This window comes from Typopeltis vanoorti, chromosome 11, assembly GCF_054136105.1.
Source record: "Typopeltis vanoorti isolate ZY-2024b chromosome 11, IOZ_Tvanoo_1.0, whole genome shotgun sequence".
NCBI classification, from domain to species: Eukaryota; Metazoa; Arthropoda; class Arachnida; order Uropygi; family Thelyphonidae; genus Typopeltis; species Typopeltis vanoorti.
Window position 1 is genome coordinate 19,617,141 of NC_143559.1, and position 16,707 is coordinate 19,633,847.

Below are 16,707 nucleotides of genomic sequence, written 5' to 3' on the forward strand. Positions count from 1 at the left end.
AGGTAAAGATGACCTCGGCATTGCTTCTGCCTGGCACTTCTTGGCCTGGCTCCCACTGAAGAGACCTCAATAAAGGTCGAAACTAGTCTGGTAGTGACCCTTCCCTTAATGCATAACATTATACATATCCTTGCAGATATGTATAATGTTGAATATGTGACAGAGTATCAGCAAAGGAAGCGATTTAAATTGTTTCTTTTGCTGAACTACCTGCCAAAGTTAGCCTGACTTGTATATTTAGTATATATTTAAAATGTCCTTCCCCCCCCCTTCTCCCTCCTCCCTCCCAATATTCCTTCCAATCCATTTTATTTCTATATAGTTTGCAACTAATGTGCAACTGTGTAACTAGTTATGTACATAATGATCAAAACATAGAATAATGAAACTTTGACTTATACTCATCATCTCCTGGTATGTATTCTCAAGGATGTACTAGATATTGTATCTCCAAAATTTAGCACAGTGAAAATTGCAGCTGGTTTCCATTTAGTGACTTTTATGCCCATTTTTTTTAAATATATATAGAAGATATATTTTATATCTTCTTTCACTGCAGAAAGAAGATATAAAATATAGAATTTAAAATATATACATAAATAAATAAGCAATAATTTTTAATTTTAATTTTTTTAAAAATAATTGTTGACCTTACACATGAGAGGTCACAGGACCTATAATACCACAGTGCCATGTGTGGGTAAGTGATTAAGGAGAAAGAGATAGCCTGTTGATGTATTTCTTAAAAAAAGGTGGGAAAAACAGTTTGGGGCGGGAGGTTGTTCCAAGAATGAAGGAAGGAAGAAATGATCAAAGAAATTGCTTCATGGGATGATAAGGACTAGATTTTTTTGTTTGGAGAGTTGTGAATGAGTGGAATGGGTTGCCAGAGTAAGTTGTGAGTGCTTTGTCTGTTAATAGGTTCAAGGAGAGGTATGATAGATTGTGTGGACAATCTATCATACCTCTAATTATAACCACACCTTTATTCATCTTCCAGAGATGATCCCTTGTTCTGGTCCCTCTAGCCAAGTGCTGAAAAAACATTTTCCCTGTATCAATCTACTTTCAAAAATGAACCTCTCATATAAAAAGAGTTTTACATTATAAATTTTTCCACTATATCATATACACTAATCACTTTACCTCTTTATCCTTAGAAAATTATAATAAGGAAGATCCTCTCCCTCAGTAACCTGTGCTAATATAGTGTAGAGTGACAAAAGTCGTCTTCATTCTTACCTATATCCAAGACTAAAATAGTATTCTCAAGTTTCCAAGATGCCATAAGGGACCAATAAAGGTGAGTGTGGTGTCCCTTATGCAATAATTAATCCATTGTTGTTGTTGTTGTCTTGTCCTTTGAAGAGTCTTAGATGTTTCTATGTGCTCCTTGAACTGCTTTGGCTGTGTCGATGGTTTTGTTTGTATAGAGCTGTTGTTCAGGATTAGGATCTATTTCTTGCAAGGCTGCTGTAATTGCTGGACAGGTAAAGATGTGAGTGGGTGTCAGTTCAGTATTGGGGCAGTTGTTGCAGTTTCTATCTGTTCTCGTATCATCTGTATTGATCTTTATTCCTCTATAATGTCCTGTTCGTAGCTTGCTATCATGGTGGAGGTCTTTCTGTCAGCATTGATTTCAGGAATTTGATGTTGTATCACTGATTTCAGTGGAATTAGTTTAGCTTTTGCTAATGCGTTAGCATCAGCAAGAGTTATCATGCGAGTTTCTTGGTTGAGTTCTCTGGCCTCTTTTGCTAATTTATCAGCTGCTTCATTGTAATCAATGCCTACATGAGCAGGAATCCATTGTAAAGTGCAAATTTTTACTAAACACTTTAGTTGATTTAAGAGTTTATGGGTGTCTTGTGTGAGCTTGGTATTGCCATTTTTGATTGCCTCCATAGCTGATCTTGAGTCACTGTAAATTATAATTTCCTCAGATTGTTGAGATGATGATAATTTAAAGTAAGCTTCGAGTGCGTTATTTATTTCGTAAAAGTTTGCTGGTAAAATTGGAAGCGATTCTCCCAGATCCAACTTTTATTGAAAGTTTTTCACCTTTCGGGAGTAGAAGGAGAACACAAGCACCTCCATTAATCATATTGGTGTCTGACGATCCATCGGTATAACAAATAACCTGTTTGGAGGATGAAAGAAGGTTGATAGTATTTCGGCCTTTTTTTTGAGCATTTTTTTTTATTTTTTTTTGTACAGAGTTTGGTAAGGTTTAGATTTATGGAGGTATTTGGAGGTAAAGGACTGGAAAATAGAGGTTCTTTCTTTATGTGGGCATTTAGCTGATCAAGACCTATTTCCGTCCTGATAGTGTCATCATATTGTAAAGTTGATGATCTGTGAAGTCTGCATTTTTGATTCCAATGTTCATAAGTTTTTAGGGAGATATGATCGCTTTGGTAGCTTCTGATATTATTTATGAATTTTATGGTGGCAAATTTTCGTCTGTCCTCCAGCTGGTCAAGCCCACATTCCTGTTGGGCTCGATGTTGTCAGTGGATGAGACTGCACCAATGATAATCTTGGATGCTTTTGCTTGTATTTTGTCTAATTTTTCCTTTACCGATGATGCCGAAGGTGACCAGATAAGTGCTGTATATTCCATTATTGGCCTTATTAGTGTAGAGTAAGCAGTTTTGAGGATTTTTGGCTTTGCGCCCCAATTTGTTCCACAAAGCCTTTTCAGTATATTTAATTTTTTTAGAGCTCTGTTGGAAGTGTTAGAGATGTGTTGTGCAAAATGTAATTCCTGATCATGCATAATACCAAGGTATTTTGGATTTGCAAATTTTTGAATTAGCTTGTTGTTGATCATGACTTTGGGATTGTAGGAATGTCTATTTTTCCTGTCTGTACTAAAGGTGCTTAGTTTTGTTTTGTCTGGGTTTGAGTTTAAGTTCATTTTCCAATGAAGAGTCATAGAAAGAATTAATCCATTCAAACTTATAATGGAGTAAAGTGACCATCCTTAGCATAGGCATAACAAAGAAAGAAAATTCCCTGCTGTCAGTAATTCTAACATTTTTTTCTTAAGTAGATATGGTCCCTAAAAAAATATTAATGAGATAGGAAACTTCTCATTCCTGGAAGAAAGGAAATCCATAGATGAATGCACCAACTCTTTGTAACTATAAGAAGATAAGGAGTTTATTATTATTATTATTACAGACCTCGATGGAGTCAATAAGATTCATCGTGAGAGGCTGATCTTAGACAACAATTTATGATATGTTAAAGATACCAAGAATATACTTGGTTTTAATTCTTTTCACAAGGAAGCAAAGCAATGTTTTGCATATGAAATATATATTCACATCTGAGGTACTTGTATATAGAGGCTATGACTTCATATCATTTACTTTACTATGTATCCCATAATGCAAAGCCTCCCCCCCCCTTTCAGACGTGTATAATGTTATGCATAATGGAAGAGCCACTACCCAAACTGGTTTCAACCTTTATTGAGGTCTCATTAGTGGGAGCCAGAAATGGGAGTGATACCAAGGTTGAAGTAGATGGAAATTTTTTCACTTGACTATTCTATCAATTATATATTTGGTTTAATCTTTTATTCAAGTGTAAGAAAACAAAGTTTGCACCTGAAGTAATTTCAGGACTCGGGCAATTCATGGTCAAGGTGTCCGCAAGGAGATGTGCTTTGCATTATGGGAGATACTAAGGCAAGTGATGAGAACTTATACTACTTTTACAACGAGTTGCCCCAGTCCTGAAAATACTTCAGGCACAAACTTTGTTTGCTTACACTTGGCTAAAGGATTAAACCAAATATATAATTGGTAGCACAGCCAAGCGAAATAAAAATCCATCAACTTATCTCTAACCCAGAGAATTTTAATTGTAAGGTGTAACACCTTTTGGCAACTGGTATAGGTAAATATGACTTCTCCATTACTAAGTTGGAAGTAATGGAGAAGTCACCACCTCTGGGTCTGGCTCCCACTGATGAGACCTCAATAAAGGTTGAAACTGGTCTGGGTAGTGGCCCTTCCCTCAATGCATAGCATTATACATGTCCGTAAGGGGATGTGCTTTGCATTATGGGAGATACTAAGGCAAGTGATGAGAACTTATACCACCTTTCCCTTGAGTTGCCCCAGTCCTGAAAATACTTCAGGCTCAAACTTTGTTTTCTTACACTTGGATAAAGGATCAAACCAAATATAATAATTGATAGCAAGGTTGAAGTAATTTTGCTTCCTTGGTAAAGGATTAAAATCAAGTATACGATTTCTTGGTGTCTTTGATATATAATAAACCCAAGGTAAAAAACTTTCAACACAATTAATGATGCTACTCTTAACTTTAAACCCATTCACCATATTATTAGGCAATGAATTCCATGGTGCAATCACCCTCCTACCTGTCTACTCTTTCTTTCATGTCACCCTTTCACCTTCTGTCTACCAAATAAACATTTCAGTTATTTGCCTCTGCATCCTCTCCAATATTTATTCTCTTCAAATTTCACTGATCAGATCTGGCATAATAGATATGGCTTAATCAGCTTTATACAATAGAATCACCACTCTCTTATCTCTACTGGTCAAAGTATTTCTTAGAATTGCAGCAATCCTCTGGTTTGCCTCTACTGCCTCTGCAATTTGTGCCTTATACTTCAAATTTTTATTGAACTGACCCCGAGATCCCTTGCCACATCCACCTATAGCGTATCCAACCTTCCATCGAATCCAGAATTTCAATACCTTACATTGATTGTATTAAACTGATATCCCCATTCATTTGCCCACCTTTCCAAATTATTCAAATCCTCTTGATAAGCTAAAATATCAACACTATTACTATTAAATCTCCTGAGCTTCACATCATCTGCAAATAACTGAATATCTCCGTGCAGCCCAGTACAAATAACATTGACATAAAGGTTAAAAAGCAAAACTCCCATTACTAATTATCCCTGTGGAACTACACGTGTGATTTTTCCTCTTTCTTGTACAGCTCCCATGTATACAACATTGATATATTTCAGGCCACCAATATCCAATCCAGTTCATTAATCTGATAGCCAGTACCATGTGTTGCAACTTAGATATTAGCTTATCATGTAATACTCTATCAAATGCCTTCGAAAAAAAAAAAAAAAAGCAGTATATGCCTTTCTCTCATTAATTGTGCTTTGTCCCTTTATTATAAAAGGCAAGCAAATTACTTTAGTAATTTGCCCTCGTTTGCCTAATTTTGTATATGATCTCTTACTAATTTCTCCAAATCTTAATAATTAAAGAAGAAATAAAAAGTCTATAGTTTGATATCTGCATTCTACCATCACCCTAGTGATGGTAGATCATCACTAGTTATCAGGTAGATCATCTACCTAAATGAAGAACATGTAGATCATCTACCTATGGTAGATGATCCTCCTTTTGCTTATTGAGCGCTTTCCCAGTAGCTAGACTTTCACTGAACAGCCAGGTCAATGGAGTTGTCAGTTCCTTAACATAATTTCTCAAAACATGTGGTGAAATCCTATCCAATATGCACTTCTAAGCCTTCAGTCCTTCCCATTCCTCCAGGAATCAAATTTGCTTTTCCAGGATCAAATGCTCCAATAAACTGATTACTTAATGGCTCCACTATATCTTATACACTAGTCACTCTACATCTTTTTCCATCTAATAGGTTGATTTGTCTACAATCATTTCTCCTCCTACTGGCCACATAACGATTATTTCTTAGGCTTTCTTAGGATTTTCCTTGGACTATAGAGCTAGTTTCTCATTGTATTCCATTTTTGCTTTTCTTACTATAATAGTCACTTTCCTGGACAGAGTCTTATCATGAAACTGCTCTCCACCTCTGGGTTGCCTTCACCATCTTCACAATATGTGCCCTAAACTTCAAAATTTTATTGACACTGACCCAAGATATACTGACCTGATCTGGCACATCTGTTGTGCCAGATTGGGACAGTGGACAGTGGCTTAATCAGAGCTTTATACAATAGAATCACCTCTTTTATCTCTACTGGTCAAAGTTCTTCATAGTATTGCAGCAATCCTCTGGGTTGCCTGCACCACCTTCGCAGTATGTACCTTAAACTTCAACAATTTTATATCGACATGATCCCAAGATCTCTTGCCATATCCACAAATCACCATCACCATCTGCAGTTCGTTTTTGATTTCATTAGTTGTTCACTTTATACTAAATTGCTTTTTTTACACTTGAGGAATACTGTTTTCCATTGCTGTTGTTAAATATTTCTTCACTAGTTCCCATGAACTTCTGCTATCTCTCTCTTCCTTGCAATTCTTCCATTCATGAAACTGTCCCTGCCTGATTTCTAAGATTCTTATAATTGCTTTCTTTATAATTCCACATAAATTCCTTTCTGCTTAAAACTTCTGCATATCTATTCATCCTCCAAATCCAGACTGCATGGTCACTCTCATCAGTGGGGACATAACTGATATTTCAGTTGTAATCAGCTCCTCTGATGTAAGGATGAAATTCAAAACTGTCGATGTTTGTGTTCCCTTTCCTCCACCTCCATGTTATTTGAGATATTTGTCCCTCAAGAATTCCAGAAATTCCATTCTCTTACCACCATTGCTGCTTCCTCTGCTCAATTTTACTGTTATAATTAAAATCACCATTACATTTTCTGCTCATCACACTCTGTGTTCCCTCGAATATAGCAACACCCCACTAAATATCTTGTCCTGTCCATCTCTACCTCATACCACTATACATTTTCAAAACAAAACTATTAGGGCCATTTCCATCCAAATTCCACACTCTGAGAGGACTCAGCTCACCATTTATCATAAGTAACACTCCACCACCCTGTTTTCCCTTCCTGTTCTGCTGAAATATGCTAAACCCTTCTGTTTCTATTCCTGTCAGGACATAAACCTTCATCAACCACATTTCACTGATTCCAATAATCTTAGGATAGGCTGAGGATATCAATGGCACTAATTCACTTTCTTTATTCATGATACCTCTAGCATTTGTATAAAGAAACTTTAATGAATTGTCACCATTTCTGTACCTATATTCCCTCTAGATTCCATTTAACTCTGTGGCATACGATACATTCCATCATCTCTCATGTAACTATCCTTACAAGAGTCTACCTCTATTACCATCCACTCTGGCAACTCTAGTTTCTCTGTCCTGTCACTCCCACTTGTCCTAAGAACAATAATCTCTCCAGATACATATTTCCTTCCATGTTCAAATGTAATCTCTCTCTTTCTTGCATATGGTATCTCATTCTATCTTCAAATGTACTCCAATTATCCACATATTCCACAACTCTTTCTTTCGACACATTCTCACTATCATGTTATTTGTTATTGCTGCTCTCCTCTTCAATTCTGCACTATTATATCTGGATGAAACACTATCTTCCTTCTCACACTTTTTCTAATGCACATTCCTATCAATAACCTCAGATCTCTTGCCACTCGATTCATACAACCTTTCAGATCATTTGTATCCACCATCTCTATATGTCATCCACATTTTCACCTCACTTTATTGCCATATACACATTCTCCATTATTCGTCCAGGCAAGCATTCATCTAACATTCTGTTTCTGTACACCACAACCATTCATTTCTTGCTCACCTGCATCACTAACTTTCTCTCTCCCTCTCTTCCCCCTCTTTTTTCTCCAACTTATCATCATCTGCCTTCCTCTTAATGTGAGAGAAAGTCACACGCTTCTTGTTTGTCTTGCATCAGTCAGTCTATCACTTCTTCTAATCTCTCTCCCTTCACATTAGTCAAGCATCCTATCTTCACTTGAGATTTACTGATAGCATCAGCACCATCCTTCAGGTATTTTGTATCTCCAGTTACACTACCTAATATCAAGTCCATCACCACCTGATGCTTGCTTTCCTACCTCCTCAATCATGCTACTCATAACTCATAACAGCAAACACTCATTTTCTTAGCACCATGCCTCACTGAAAACTGAGATGTCTGAGATACCTATATCAAGATCGTGCATCTCCTCTCATTTTCTACATTTCATGCAAACATGCACTCTACCGTATCTTTCCTTCCATGTTTTTAAATGGTAAGAAGTGTACATACTACAAATTCTTTTATTATACTTCACAAAATGTGATCTTTAAATGGTGGGTTAGGTGACGAATCAGTGAGTAGAGGTATGGCAGCCACCATAATTTATAGAAGGAAAATATACACTACACTAAGCTATATATTGGAAAAGTTCTTCAAACTTAAAACCTTGCAGATGCCATGTTCAATTTCAACCAGCTCAGACTAAATTTCAAACAGGTAGAAAGGCTTATGTGTTGGGCAGCTCATGATTAATTTGCTTAATGGCTTTAATTCACAGCAAAAGAATAATAAAAATAATAATTAATATTTATTTAACTTATTTGCTGATGTTTTATCTAGCATCTTCAGAGCACAAATAAACAGTTTGTCACAGTAGGCAAATGGCAACAGTTAGTTAGCAGTGGACAACAGACTGAACTAAAGTCCTAATTGGTGTCATCTATTGTTGGATAAAGAGAGAGAGAGAGAAAATGTTAGCAAGTATTAATTTGATCATAAAATAACTGCCTCCCAAGATTTTTGGTAAATAAACCTGACGTAAACTTTTTTGGTAAACTAATCAGACGAAATTTTATTTCAAAGTTATAATGACTTGCTAATAATTAATTAATAGCAAAACTTTTTTTTTCCTTACTGCATGTTATTGAATATTAAACACTTTGCCATTTAGCAGAAAAAAAAAAAAAAACTTCACGCAGTATCCTCTGGAGCAGGAGTGTCAAACTGGCAGCCCAGAAAGCAATTTCTTGCAGCTCGCGACGCCTCAAGGAAAGATTAAAAAAAAAAGGATGGTTGCTTTTTATAATAAAACAGAAATACCATATTTACTCGAATATAACTTGCTCTCGTGTATGACTTGTACCCCTGATTTTATGAAAAAAAGTAATTAAAAAGTTTCACATATATACATTGCACAAGAAAAAAAAGTTTAAACACTTTTATGTCAGAGCGATAACTCGCTTCCCATGGTAAACAACACGCCCTTTCCAACTGCCACTATACTGCAGATGCAAGAAGAACAAGTAGTTTGATTGTATCACTGAATAAAGTACAGAATAATATATATTTTTCAATAAATAGTGCAATTACAGACAACTGGGATAAAAATGGTACTAACTAATGAATCACATGTCCCTTCCCACATTAACCATGCTGTTTAGACTGAAGCAAAACCATATTTTGCACTGGCAAACACAGTATCAAACTAAAAATTGTTGTTTTTAGTTTTAGTGTGTGTGAGTCCACCTGCCAGCTCAAACGCAAAGCAGCAATACAATAAACGTGTTAAAACTAAGACATATATAGTGAATGTTGTTATGGCAGTTTCAGATAGTATGGAATTTGGTTGAAGAGAATTAGCATTTCAACTCAAAAATCATCGGCTTGCCTTTGTCTTTTGGTCATGCGATCTTTTGTTGATACCTCAATAATGCATGTCTTCATAGCTGCTCTGTCTCGACTGCCCTACCGTTGCTGTCCATTTCAGGCTTTGCTTTCACTTCTCATTAGTCATTCATGAAGGGTTGTTCATTATGTCATTCCCATTTTCAGTTTTTGAGAGACAGTTATGAAATCAGCGATTTATTGGCAAACATTCCAAACCTTTTAGTGACAGTTCCTTGGTTAAGGAGTGTATGATAAAAACAGCCAAAAATGTGCAAGTATTTCACAATATATCTTTGTCCAGAAATATGGTGATCAAAAGAATAACCGTAAATAGCAGGATTATATTTGAATGAAGTTTATCTAGCCAATTTTTTAATATTATTGTGAGAGTGCTTAATGCACAAGTGATAATTCCTGGAAACAGCTCATGCCACACCAGGTCTGGCTGGCCTCACAGAGAGGTCCCAAAGGTGTTTGCTATTTGAGCAGCACATGATGTGGAGAAGTCGCCTTCAGATGTCCTGGAAAGGCATCATATTGATTTTCTTTATTTTTCAGTAGCACATGTCATTGGTGTGAACCCATTGATAGCTGCTGTAAATCACCAAGGGAAGCCTGGTGAGTGCATCTAGCACACTTGATAATTCCTGACGACACTAACGCGATTTATCAGGTCCGGCTGGCCTCACAGAGAGGCTCTGAAGGAGTATGCCCTAAGTGCTGCTCTTAACATGGGGAATTGCCATCCCACCCGTGCACCTACGCACACGAGCTTTTTCGTAGGGAATTCGGCTATCTGACATCCATTGTCTTGGGTTGGGAAGAGGTGAGAGTGTCCTAAAGACTCTCGCTGCTCCCCTATGAGCATATAACGTAGGGAATCTGTCTTTTATCCCAACCTCAGTGGCATTGGGTTTCTCATCTACGTGACCAGTTGCTAGAAATATCAGGAAACATACAGTGCTTTTCAATGGCATTTGACAAAAGTTTTGATATTCATGATGTGGCTCAAGTTGCTCTGTTTCTTCTGGCTTGAGACAATATGAATATTACTGAAGAGTTCTTGAAAATGATTCCCAGCTGATATCCACCATGACTCCCTCGATGAGTCTTTGGACTCCCTGGAGGTGTCATATAATAATAATAATGATTCCCATCCATGGAACCATTACAGTGGAAGACATTTTTGATGCTGTGTGGAGCATTTTGGAAAAATACCAACCTTCTCTGAACAGGCTCGGAGGTGCTTCAGCAATGGCAGGCAAAAATAAATGTTTTGTATTAAGACTTGCAACAAAGTTAAAGGAAATGTATCCAGACATTCCAAAACTGCATCTTTCCACTGCATTATTCATCAGCAGGTCCTGTGCTCCAAAGTATTGGAAATGAGCAGCATACTCAAGTCTGTGACAAATACTGTGAACTTCATCTGATCCAGAGGCCTCAATCACTACCAGTTTGCACAATTTCTTAAAGACTTGGAGAGTGAATTTGAAGGGATACCTTATTACACAGAGATTCATTGGTTATCTTGTCATAAAGTTCTGAAAAGCTTTTTTTCTTTTTCTTTTTCTTTTTTTTAAGAGGAGATCAAATTGTTCCTAGAAATGAGAAATCGTGATGTTGCATTTCTTAATGATCAGATATGAGTACTGGGTACATGGGTACAAGATCTAACATTCTTAGATGATATTACAGGACATTTGAATGATTTAAATGTCAGACTTCAGTGGAAAGATCAGTTAATAATACACATACCAGATGATCCAAAAGTAACAGAAAAAGTAAAAATCCAATAATTCGAAAAGTATAGACAGTAGCATGATGCGGTTTTTACAAAAATACACAGAAAGACATGGGATTTTTTTTTAATAACAAAAAATTTTATTGCCAGAATAGTTACATATGCCACCGACAGATGGTGCTTCAGTTGTGTCAGTAGTTTCTACAGTGGTGCAGCACAGTTTGCAACGCAGCTAGGATTACAAATGCCAATTTGATGGCCGTCATTCATGAGAATGGCCGTCAGACGTGGCACGGCACTCTGCACAGCATCAAAGAGGGTTTCAGCTGTAATTCCTGTCACACGATGGCGAATAGCTTCTTTCAACATGGCCAATGACGTCAGCCAACCTCTGTACACCTGTGACTTCAAGTAGCCCCATAACTAAAAGTCACAAGGTGTAAGGTCTGGAGACCTTGGTAGCCATTCATGCGGGAAAGAGCGACTGAGGACACGGTCATTGCCAAATGTCAATCGCAGCAGGTGCTGGACAGGACCTGTGATGTGCGGAGGTGCTCCATCCTGCATGAATGTTACACTATGGAGCACTTGCTTCTCTTGCAAGGAGGGAATGATGCTATCTCTTAAAAGCACTGCATAACGCTCGCCTGTGACAGAAACAGTTCGAAATGTACCGCTGTGGACTTCCTCAAAGAAAAAGGGGGCCTATAATAAATGATGCAGTGAACCTGCACCACGCTGTCACCTTTGGCTGATGCAAAGGGGTTTCCACAATATCGCATGTGGGTTCTCTCTCGCCCAGATGCGGCAGTTGTGTACATTTACACTTCCATTAAGCGAAAAGTGCACCTCGTCAGTCCACAGGACATTTGACAGCCAGTCCGCATTGTTTTCCATCTGTTGAAAAACCCAATTTACAAATTCATGATGTCTCTTGAAATTGGTTGGTTTCAGTTCCTGTACATGTTGAATTTTGTAAGGATACCTCTTGATGATGATTCTGAGTGATCGCCACACAGTCCCATACGAAATGTCTTGAAATTTCATGCGCACTGCATTCCCCATGTGCGGAAGCTGCTGATTGTGTCTCAGTCTTGTGTTCGACCTCGTGCACAACTGCAGTAGTTTTTTTGGATCTCCCGCTTCTTGCACATGCTTCCAAACTGCCAGTGTCCTCAAACCTTTTCATCACAGCTATCAGTGAAGAACAAGACATCCATCCCTTTCCACTTCTAATACCTCGCATTGAACGATAGGTGCGCAAAGCCGCACTTGCACATTCGGAGTTCTGATAATACAGCTTAACTGAAAGTGCTTATCTTGTAACAAAACATGCCTCACCTTGGCAGAACATTTAACTTCGGTAATAAACATTAAATGCTGAAAGCTTAACTTCAGATGTAATTTCATATGTATTCACTACATCTGAAATTTACGTACTTCATGATTTAAATAATGACAGGCAGCAGCTCCTGGACTGCTACAGCACCACCTGTTGGTGACAAATGTAACTATTCTGGCAATAAAATTTTTCGTTATTAAAAAAAATCCCATGTGTTTCTGTGCATTTCTGTGAAAACTGCATCATGCTACTGTCTATACTTTTGAATTATTGAATTTTTACTTTTTCTGTTACTTTTGGATCACCCGGTATATGATGCACTGTTTTAAATGTAAATTGGTTTTGTTTCAAAATCATTTAAAAGAGAATATTCCAAATTACTTTTCTATGTGTGAACAATTGAACAATAAGAATCCAAGTTTTACCTTTTCTCAATATTGTCCCAAACTAGAAAAGATTAAAGAAGAATGTGATAGGCGATTTAAAGATTTTAAGGAGCAAGAAAAAGTTTTTTCGCTTTTTACAGGTCCTTTTTCCTTTAATTTCGAAAAAGCTGCTATTTTTCGAAATTCCATTCTAAAAGAGAAATACCAAGAAGTTGGTGTTCCAAAAATATACATGAGAAGCTATTATTATTCTTCCTGAAAGTTACATAGGTCAAAAATATCTGGAAAAATAAAGTTTGCAGCAAATATTCTATGTTATTTTGGAAGCACCTGTTTCCTATCCTATCTTTCTCATCCATCCCTTAGTACGGGTTGAGTCCCCTCCTAATGAGGGGCTTACTGGCAAATTAATGCAGTCTATTCACCACTGCTCTGCAAGCACCTATTTATGCAAACAATTATTCTCATGTGTTTGGACTAATAGGAGCTCTGTAAATTTTTGTGATGGTTATTAATAAGAATTTATACTTTTTTTTAGACTGTATAAATATTTGATTTATTCAAATAAAATTTAATAATTTGGTTTAAATGCTGTATATTGTAGATATTAATATAATAAAAATATGCTTTATTTTTTTTTGAGTTGTCATAATCATTATACTATTGTTTTTGACTTGTAATGACTTAGAATAAATAAAATTTTTATTATTAATTTTACAATTTATTGATACTCATTCTTTCACTTCCCTTCGATTCTAATTATTGCAGGTTTTTTAGTCGAAAATTTTTTGCAGCCCATTTGAGATACACTTTTATGGCAAATGGCTTGCAGTCTAATTGAGTTTGACACTCCTGCTCTGGAGGAATAGATCTAGATTTTTAACTTCTTTAATAATAGCTTCTTATGTTCACTTGAATAGTCTATTAATGAATTCCATCTCCCTTTGTGAAGGAACCTGAATTGGCAGTGAATTCTAATGTAGTCTTTCTTGTAATAGTCAACAGATGGTTGCATGTCAATAGTCGTTATTATAGCTGCTTTATATCCCATATTCTTTTAGCAGGCATTTTATGTTTTTCTAGAAGTCTGAGTTGTTTCAGCATCAATCTTAGACATTTTTTTCTGATCCTTCTGAAGAAAATTTTAGTGAAGTTTGTCTGTTTTCCTTTTGGTGGAATATAACAGATTGAAAGTGTGGGATATTCAGAGTAAGAACAGTAATTTCTGAATAAGAAACATGTTCCAGATGGTAATTAGCAGCACATGCCATCCCTCCATTCTGAATGAGTTAGATATGGAGAAGTATTCCCTTGTTCACATTTGACTCCTGCTGGTCACTACTACACGTTCTACATCACATGGTGTTCTGTCTGAGCGCAGACTCAACATTTGATGCAAGGTCAATCCACATCAGGGCACAAGCAACACCTAAGGTACTGTTTCCTGTAACCCCAGAATAATTGACCATCATTCTTGTAGAGCCAATAAAAGCAAAGCAATTAACTGGACTCTTAATTTCAGTTTTAAAAACTACTACTCCAGATTCTTGCTTCTTCTTCTTCTTTTCAGCCATTTTCTGTTCATTGCTGGACAAAGGCCTCCTCCAGTTCTTTCCACCTTCTCTGTTCTTGGCAATGGTTGACCAATTTTCCCCAACAAAATTTGACAATTCATCACTCCACCCTCTTTTAGAACGTCCTTGGCCTTGTTTCCCTTCTTTTGGAATTGAGTTCATTAATATGGTGGTCCATCACTCATCTTCTCTTTTGGATAGATGTCCTGCCCATTTCCATTTTAGTCGCTTATGGTGAAGAATGATGTCAGTGATGTGAGTCTGGCTTCTTATACAGGTGTTTCGTTTCTTATCTTTTAATGTGATGCCTAGCATCATCCTCTTCATTTTTCTTTGAGTTGTTAATTTATTTGCCAGTGCTTTTGTTAGCAACCAAGTTTCACAACCATATGAGATGACTGGAAGTATACACTGGTTAAATGTCTTCCTTTTTAAACAGAGTGGGACATCATTGTTTCGAAAAATGCTTTTCAATTTTCTGAATGCACTCCAGGCAAGTTGAACTCTCCTATTTATTTCCTTTTGGAGTCCACAGTTTAGATCAATGAGATGACCTAAGTATGTATATAAAGAGATTATTTCCAAGAAATTGTTTGCTATTATTATGTTTTTTGATGTTACAGAATGATTAAACATGATTTTAGTTTTTTCTCAGTTTATTTATAGATCGACGTTTCTGCTTTCATGATATGGGTCTTCTATCATTATATTAAGGTCTTCTGGAATGTTTGCAAAAATTATGATATCATCTGCATATCTTAGGTGTGTTAAGTTTCTGTTATTAATTTTTATACCAACCTTTGTCCAGTTTATATTATTAAATATTTCTTGAAGGACTGCTGTAAAGATTTTGGGTGATAGAGAGTCTCCTTGTTGGACACTTTTTTCAATTGATATTTCATTGCTACTTGTGTGAAGTTGGATTGTTGCAGTGTGGTATATTTCCTGGAGGAGGTCCATATATTTTCTAGGAACTCCCTGATACTGGAGTGCTTTGATTATTGCATTAAGTTTGATGGAATCAAATGCTTTTTCATAATTAATAAAGGCTAAACAGAGAGGCAATTGGTTTTCTTCTGCTTTTTCTATTATTTGTTTTACTGCATGAATATGATTAATTGTGTTAAAGCCTTTACAGAATCCTGCTTGTTCTACTGGTTGATTTGAGTCTAGAAGAGGGGTTAACCTGTTTGTTATTACTTTTGTGAGAATTTTGTACAGATTAGAGTGAATACTAATTCTTGCTTACTGTTGGATAAATGTTGGTTGATTTTTGAACTTCCTTATTTAGACAAGACCTTACAAATTGATTTTTTTTTTTTTTTTTATAATGTGCACCAACTTTGAACTTAAGGATTCAAGTAGCAGGAATATCATGTCAAAAGAAGATCATTACTAGGCATATATGAGAAACTTTAAATGTAAGACATCTTATCACAGACTGCTCCAGAAAAAAAAAGGTGAAAAATGTCACTCTTGAAATAATAGCAGTGTCAAGAAACACCAAACCTACTAGCAAAATCCTGTATGCAAAGACTGCCAGCAAACAAAGTCTTGTTCTATTCATTATAAATTGTCACTGAAAATAAAGGAGGCGAGTGAGAATATTTCTCATCCAGTGCTGATGCAGACTGGGACAGGAAACCTACTAACATGGAAAGGTGGAAAGAGGAGATTAAGGAGCAGACAAGGACCTCTGTTATGTGTCTCTGAGCAGCAGAAATCTGTCAAAAGCAGATCACTACTGGGCATTTAGAGAAATTTTAAATGAAAGAGCTCTTATCAAGGACTGCTCCAGAAAATCTGAAAATGACATAAGACTGTTTGATATGCAGCTCATCACTTAAATGTTATTTTTGCTCTGCCTACCATTTCAGAACTTTGAAATGTTGGCTATCAAGAGGTTGAAGATATGTGGATTGCCGAGTTTGGCGGATAGGAGGAAAAGAGGTAATATGATAGAGATGTTTAAGTTGGTGAGAGGATTTTATCAGACTAATCCAGAGAAGATTATAAAATGAGTAGAAGTCAAGAGGGGAAGACTCAGAGGCCATCCACACATCATCATATTTGAAGCTTGGGTTGGCTTTCATGAAGAGAGTGGGATTAGCCTTCACTATTTGTGTTGTTGTTACTGTTTTTAGATGGGGTGTAGGCATTGGAAGCTGGTGATTTGT

General features: G+C 36.6%; 1 protein-coding gene across 3 annotated transcripts in view; it reads left to right on the plus strand.

Moving 5' to 3' along the window:
• LOC150101351 (methionine synthase-like) overlaps positions 1 to 16,707 on the plus strand; it is an 815,136-nt gene that overhangs the window by 426,473 nt on the left and 371,956 nt on the right. The gene's annotated exons all lie outside the window — the stretch shown is intronic.